This window comes from Crocodylus siamensis, chromosome 9 (assembly GCF_052110815.1).
Source record: "Crocodylus siamensis isolate JL-2025a chromosome 9, ASM5211081v1, whole genome shotgun sequence".
Classification (NCBI taxonomy): domain Eukaryota; kingdom Metazoa; phylum Chordata; order Crocodylia; family Crocodylidae; genus Crocodylus; species Crocodylus siamensis.
This window is the reverse complement of record NC_143403.1, coordinates 30,904,934-30,912,636: the sequence shown is the minus strand read 5'-3', so window position 1 is coordinate 30,912,636 and position 7,703 is coordinate 30,904,934. Positions and strand designations below refer to the sequence as shown.

The window sequence follows — 7,703 nt, the reverse complement described above, 5'->3', positions numbered from 1 at the left end:
TGTCCTATCTTGTGATGTGGGAGTGCTTGACTTAAGTCCCTGCTCTGTCTGATTTAGACATGGACTCAAATCCAGATTTTCCACTTCACAGATAAGCGGGGGGGGCATGCACACAGGTAAGCTTTTGACCCAAAATTCCATCTTGGACCTGAGAAACTTTCCTAAAAGTTTAACCAAAACTGATATTTAGCAAGAAAAAGTTTAAGTTCCAATGAGCAGTATTCTAAATAAAAAAGCATTATCAGAAAATTTCTGACCAGGTAATAGCTATTTAATCTATAAAGTATTTTGAGAGCCTCTCATGAAAAGGCTAATATAAATTATGCTATTGTTGGTCCAAGTCCGGACTTAGTTCCTTAGTTTTAGGCAAGTACAATGAAGTCAATGTGTGTGTCTGATAAAGGGATGGATTCAAAGCTGAAAACTGATTTTTGGATTTGGCTTTTTACCATCTATACAATTTCTAATGCAAAGCAGACCAAACTTTGCCCTCTTCACATGGCAGGGAATCTCCTCATTATTTGTCTGTTCAGCAGCTAGTATAGTAAGGTCCCTGTTTGGGGGGCCAAAGGGTCTGCTATGATAAAATATTCCCACTGAAGAAAATAAGAATCTTACCTTAGGAAACAGTGCACAATGGATCTCCAGCTTCATTTGTATGGGTTTTACGTCACATCATGTGCATCACTTCAATGTCTCTTTTAATAGGTGAATATTTGTGGTGTGTACTTAAGTTCATGGTTTCTGCAGTGTATACTTAAAATGTACAGTTAATATCTAGCAGATACGTGGGAAGACAAGTAAGCTACCTTTCATCTAATGTTTGTAACACAGAAAACCTTCAATATTGGGAACAGATAGACTGGAAGGTAGGTTCACATCTCTCAGCAAGAGAGCTGTAACTTAAATCTAATACACCTGATCAAGGCTTTCTCTCTGCCTTGTAGGTATTTTAATACAAATGTGTCTTTCATTTGACTGATTGAAGGTCTCCAACCTGCAATAAATGAAACATCTGATCCCCTTGAATCCAAATCACTTTTTCTTTGATTTTCCTTTACTTCTATTTCTTCTTTCTTTGTTCTACAGCTAGAGTCAAATTTCCCTTTAGAAATTGAAAGAATGTGTGTGGGTTTTTCTGCTTTTCTTACAGTGAGCCCGTGCAAAGGTCTAATGGCTAGTTGACTAGCATATTAAGACAGAATTCATTTCACAGACAGTCTGTAGTGATGTGCTTTACATATCATTATCATGCTGAATTGAGGGAAAATGATTATACAAATTAGTTACTGTATATTATTCACCAAAGCCTTTTATTTGCATAACCAATAGGTTTTATGTGAAGAACATCCTGAAAATTATACATGATCATGTATAGCTTAAAAGTTAGTTGCTATGTACTTGGGAAAATAAGGAGGTGTTAGTCACATTTTTAAAGTTGAAATTATTATATGTATCAGAATGATAGTGAATATATCAATTAGCTTTTAGATGGCAGGCACATTCTTTTTTTTAAACATAAGTTTCCTGTAAACATATTTCTGCCTGTGACTGAATGCTGTGAGCTGCTGATCTCAATGTTCTCTATAATTATGTCTTTGTATGAATCAATCAGTTTAAATATAGAGCGACAGTCTGTTAAAGCCATGACCTCCGTTGGGTTTATTTTTTACTCGGGTAGTCATGCCTGTTTCCAGATGTCAGTGACATAATTTGTATGCTCAGCGTTTCTCTTGGTTTTCTTTTTTTTTTTTTGTGGGGGGGGAGCAGGGAGGGCCTTTTGAAGGAGGTTTGAGATGGAAGCATTAAGCTAAAGCATCACTGGAGGTGCTGCTTTTAAACTATTATTTTAACCCTGCTTGTCATGTGCTGTGTTTACTCCCCTGTATATCATTTTGTTTTGTTTTTTGCATATCAATTGTGTATTAAAATGTATATTAGGCTTGACAACAAAGAACACGTGATATTCTGGATTGAATTGTTAGTTACAATAAAAGTGGCAATGACATTTCAATGAAGAGATTGGAAACAAGGATGTTTTAAAACTTTGTATCAAAGTTTCAGGATAACTGTTAGCTATTAAGAATCTAATCCTGTCTCCATTAGTATGGAAAAAAATTGTGTCAGCTTCCATGGAAGCTTTATGTTCCAGCCCTGAATATGCTTAGCTCTCACTGAAGTGAACAAGACTTTACAGGCTCTTTACAGCTTACAGAATCGAGCCCTATGAGGAAGGCAAATAGGTTGTGGTCATGTAAAGTTCACCTTGCCTTTATAAAACTTTCTAGACCTTGGTAACATGCAGACACATCCAAATGGCAGAGCAAATGAAAAAGTGCTGCACACAGTGTTTGAAAACAAGTTTAGGGTTATTAGGTGACTTACACAAAAGTGTAAATCTATATTGGAACCTCATTTCAGTGCTTTGTTTCCTTTACTTTTCCATGTTTGCAGTAAACACTTCCTTGATCATAAAGGGGAAAGAAATTGAAAATATTTTATGTGCTGTGATTTTTTTAACTGAGGCATTCACCTTACTTTTCACTTCAGTGGAACAGGATTGTATCAAAAGAACCAATACCTTCCTCTGATAAGATGTTTGTACGTGCATTGGATGAATTCAGAAGCATTTGGTTTTAAATGAAAGTAACTTAAAAAACCTCATTCCTGGATTTGAAGAATAATTACGTGGAGAAATAGGTATTCCATGTTCTGGAAGTTTCTTATGATAAAAATGCTAAAAAATAACTGGAGTTAAATGTAGCCTATATAATTGCATTGTTTATGCATGTATAAACTTTAATAACCTCAATATTGAAATGATTTGGGATGCTCAGAAGTTTTTTGATATGCTGTTAATTTGAGGGTGTGATTCTTTTTTTTTTTTTAACTTTCTACATGAGACTTTAACTTGCTGTCTTTCCCTTGTATTTTTCTCTTTGGATTAGTTTCAGATTGGATTGAAAGCCAATGATTGTGAGTTAGCATGGATTTGACATTTTCTCATGTACCCCACATATTATTTGCAGTAAGATTAGCATCAGAAGAATGGACTTACAGTAGTAGTCTTCCTTTCTGTATGCGCTGTGTCTTTCTCTCTCTCTCTTTCATATTATTTAGTTCCTTTGTTATCAGCCTATAAAATCAGCTGAGGTGTGTCTCTCAAAATTTTCCAGGAACAATGTATGTCAGATGGTAATATAGGACTAGAACAGAATTAAAAATAAGCAAACAAAAATACTCTTATCAATATTCACTCAGATGCAAAACAGAATCCATTTTCTGTTAAGTCTCAGTTCTGCCATGAATACTGGGCAGGTGGACCTTTGAAGCTAATAGGGCTTTAAGCAGTGGGGCTTCAGCAAATGGAAGGTCTACCTGAGTTAGAAATCTTAGTTGCTTAGATTTTATCCCTCCTCAACTATCACAACACATTCTATTTTCAGTAACACATGTGGCTCTCTTGAGTTCAAGTCTATGAGAACCAGAGATAAGAGAGACAGAGATTTTGGTCTTAACATTTCTCTGATGTGATTATCAGCCTAGGGTCCTGCACTGGAAACAAATAATTATGTGGGTGAAATTGTCAGTTGGTAAATGGGGGTACATTTGTGAGTTGTCTCACTGATAAATAACAGAAACAGTAGCTAGCTCTTCTGTAGGTTTTATAGAAATTAATCCTTAACAGTAGAATTTTTACATTTCTCACTGATTTTAAACTCTGTAGAATTGCAGTTCAGATCTTGAACTGAGTCAAACTTCTTGTAAACTCAGATTACTCAGATACACAATTCTAATGCCCTCTCCCTGATCCACTGTAGGTTACAGAGAATTTTAAAATTCATGTCAAGGCTTCCAAGCAGGCCTCACAATCTCTGCTGTGTTAGCTACTGTCTTTATATCTCCTGATTTTGAAACCTACCTCAGGTTCAAAGTGGACAATGGAGTAAAGTTCTGACCTAGCAAAGCTGCATAAAACAGCTAAGAGTAGAACTGAAAGAAAAAAGGAGCATGGCAAGGGCAAAACATAAGGAGAAACTCCTTTGTAACTGAGTTTTACATGATTTCCAGCTGAAATATAAATCAGTCCAAGCTCAATTAAAATTGGATCTAGATTCAACTAAATCAGTTTAATCTGGTTTAAGGTTTCTTTATGCAAGTTTTGCACAGTTCTAATTAATAGTGATAAGTTATCAGAAAACTGAGATCATAAAAGCTTTAGAGAGGACAGTCATTTTAAAAGCTTCCCTGAAATTTGACCATGCTGAAGGCCACCTTCTTCATGAAATATAGATACAAAACAATGAAATAATGATAAAGTGTGTTTTCAATAACTTTTTCCCTACACATTGCTGATAATCTGTTAGTGCTCACATTTAATGCTACTGTATTTTTCCAAAATATTTGTTCAAAGAATTGATTCAGACAAAGGCAGTGTTCAATGACATTCACCAAATGTTTTGCACTAGTAGGAGGGATGAGAAAGATGGAAGAATGTTTCGGGCCAGACCCTCATCCAGCATCAATTAGCCTAATTCCATCTACATTTGAGGTTTACTTCAACTGAAGGTTTGTCCCATAGTATTTAGGACATTAGAAAAATTCTCACCTGATTTATATTGCAGAGACTTTGACATTTATCAACCAAAACCCAAGAAAGTCTTTTTAATTTAGGAGTGGGCAAGCCAGTTAAAAAAACAAACACTCTTCATAGTGTTCTGTGTATGTGGAATCTGGACATACCCTTACAGTGTCCAATGGCATAAGTCATTTTTGATAAACGCTTTAGTACTTAGGGGTTTTAAAGGAATGAATAAGAATAACAATCTCTGAACAAGCATGCAGTCAGTAAGACTTCTGAAAAGAATGCCATCCAATGGGAGTTCGCTTCATGGTTCTTTGAGATCCCATTCACATAAACACATAGCCCTCAAGCCTTCTGTTAAAAGCTGCTGGGGTAATCTGAAGACATTTCCAAGCCCCAGCAGCTTCATCAAGAAAAGATGCTTGCTTGACACAGACCAAAAATGACAGTGTAAGTGGATCACCTGCCTGAAAGTCTCTCAACCAGTACAGCTGTCTGACCCACATGTCATCCTCTGCTGACCCCTCAAGAATTCCTTTGATCTCCCATGAAGACATCAACAGTCCTGACTGTCATCACCCCACAGATGTCAACCCCCCACAGGAGGTGTTGGCTGTCCATTGCACCTGCCCAGCTACAGGTGTTGGCTGCTGTTTCTCTCCCCAGTGAGCTCAGTAAGCTGCTTTACTTCTGCTGTGCAAAGTTGAAACATTCTGTAGAACAGCTGCAAATGCTCGAATGACTGTTTTAATATTTTAACACTTTGGGTTTTTTAGAAAAACAAAACAAAATAGCAACATAATTTCTATGCATTGTCTCCTTCCTCCTTGTAATGCTGCCCAGCAAATTAACACCCAGCACTGATCTTTATTCTGAGCATTGCTGTTTCACCAGGAAATGGACTACTTTCCTGCTTCACCTCCAATCCTTATTTCCCCGTATGGAAATAAAGACATTTGTCATGACCTTGAATCTTTATATAAATGATTAATATGTCTCAAAAATAGTCTGTAGACAAAGCATTTACAAATGTTTCAAATGAAACCCTTAGGTAAAAGGTTCTGAATGAGTCTCTAAATACATAATACAATAGTAGCAAGTACTGCTGTGAGAAGGTCCATTAACTTTCATAGAACTATTTTTGGTAGCATGCACCTCGCCCAGACAGCATGCAAGGATGTAGCATACCGCTTCCAGGAATGCAGCATACTTTCCCCTTTTATGCTGATCCTTCTCTGCTGTCTAGCGCAGAGCAGAATGAGACCATTTCCTTATTTATCCTCAGTTTCTTTAGCATCTGGCAAGTTAGGAAGGACTACAGTTGTGGCTGGTAGAGATGGGCAGAACTGGATTTTCAGTTTTGCAGGGTATTATACAAGTTTGAAGGGGGTTTCTTCTGTTCTTAAGTGAAACAACAAATAAACCAACCAAACAAAATATTTCCTGCAAAACTGCTTTGATTTTGACCTGTTAAACTTTAAAAAAAAGTTTTATATAAAAAATGAACTTCATTTCTAAAGCCATGCTCAAATTTTTACAAATCTAGTTTTTCTTTTGCAGATGGAAAAACGGACCATTCAAGGTTATGCTTTCCTTCTTTTTTCAAAGTGAGATTTCATTGATAAAGACACTGTTTTTCAAAACATGTTGATTTTAATTCAAACAAATACTTCTCACTGAAAAAAATATTTTGACAAAACAATTCTGCTCAGCATGAGGTAAAGGCAAGTTCCACTTTTTTCTTACACACTCACAATCTGGTCAAGTTCTGACAAACATCCAGCTTCTGATATTAGCCAGTAACATTTACCAAACCAGTTCAAAGCACTTCTGTTGTAAATGTACTGAAAACACCAAACAGTGTAATTTTCCTCCTAACTCTACTATGTTGATGTAACTGTCAGTTGCTCTAATAAGCAAAGAATTTAGTCAGGATTTTAACTAAGACATCAGGTGCTTGGAAAGTTGCATTATTTCAGTGAGGGAGCCAATGCTTTCATTAGAGACCTAGGGAAGACTCCTTCAGTGCATGAGATCTCTGTGTGGGACCTGACCCTGTTTGTACTTGTGAAAAAGCCTAGCGTTTTGAAAGGAACTATTCATTTCAATTTGATAACTAAAGGTGGGCAGGTAGGGCACTTAGAAGAACCACAACCACTTCTGACCCATCTGTCACAGTCACCACTACTAGCCCAGCCCCCCTGCCATCTATGCTAGTCAGGGTGCAGAATCTGCTTGTCATGCCTCTGACTCATTTAATCCATTTTATAAGTCACTCCTATGCGGAGTCTTAGTGCAAGGCCCCAACTCAAACAGAAGTCTAATTCAAGGCCTTAAAAAAGTGTTTAAATGGCACATAGAGGTTTATACAGGAGTGGATTTCATCGTCATCCTCATGTAAATAGTTCATTTATGACCAGTGGAATTATTCACAGAGTTAAGGGATGCAGGATCCAACCATGGGCATGGATCTAAAGCTGTCAGAAGTCTACTGCTTTTTTGATAAACATCCTGCAAGTAATCCTGCAAGTACAGGAGACCTCTGCAGAATCTGATGGTTGCATTGCCCTGTTTATGTCCTTTGACTCATTCATGTGTTTACAGACTTCAGACAATTCAAGAAAAAAAATTATAAATTCTACATTTCATAGATTGTTTAAAAACTCATTAGAAGTAGGCCTTAAATATTCCTGAGAGAGTCAGAAATATCTGCAGTAGTTTATTCCTTTTAATGCTGTAATTACATTTCAGCACGGATTCATACCTACACATTTTACGTTTGTATTCAGCTATACAGTTTATGTGAAAAATGTATAAAATAAAAAACCTGAATTGCAAAGATGCAACAGTAGAAGTAAATTGTGAAATGTCTATGATTCTCTCAATAGCTTGATCATAGCATAAAGCTAACATTTCATCAAAGACTGTTTTTATTTTCAATAAGGATTGCACCAACTAGGTATAAATTATAAATCATATTCTGTTCTACATGTGAAATGGGAGCTCTGAAGTGTATCACACTTGAACAGATGGAGTCTTGGTGGTTTCATGCCTTCCTGTGCCTATGTTTTGTTTATTATGGCATTTTATAAAGATTGTATCATTACATTTCTTCACG

General features: G+C 36.5%; 1 long non-coding RNA gene across 1 annotated transcript in view; it reads left to right on the top strand.

The window, feature by feature from the left end:
• The first annotated feature begins 794 nt into the window (after positions 1 to 794).
• LOC149857265 (uncharacterized) overlaps positions 795 to 7,703 on the top strand; it is a 673,033-nt gene continuing 666,124 nt past the window's right edge. Inside the window, exon 1 of the long non-coding RNA XR_016444089.1 lies at positions 795 to 869. This is a non-coding gene — a long non-coding RNA (uncharacterized LOC149857265). The remainder of the gene's footprint in view (positions 870 to 7,703) is intronic.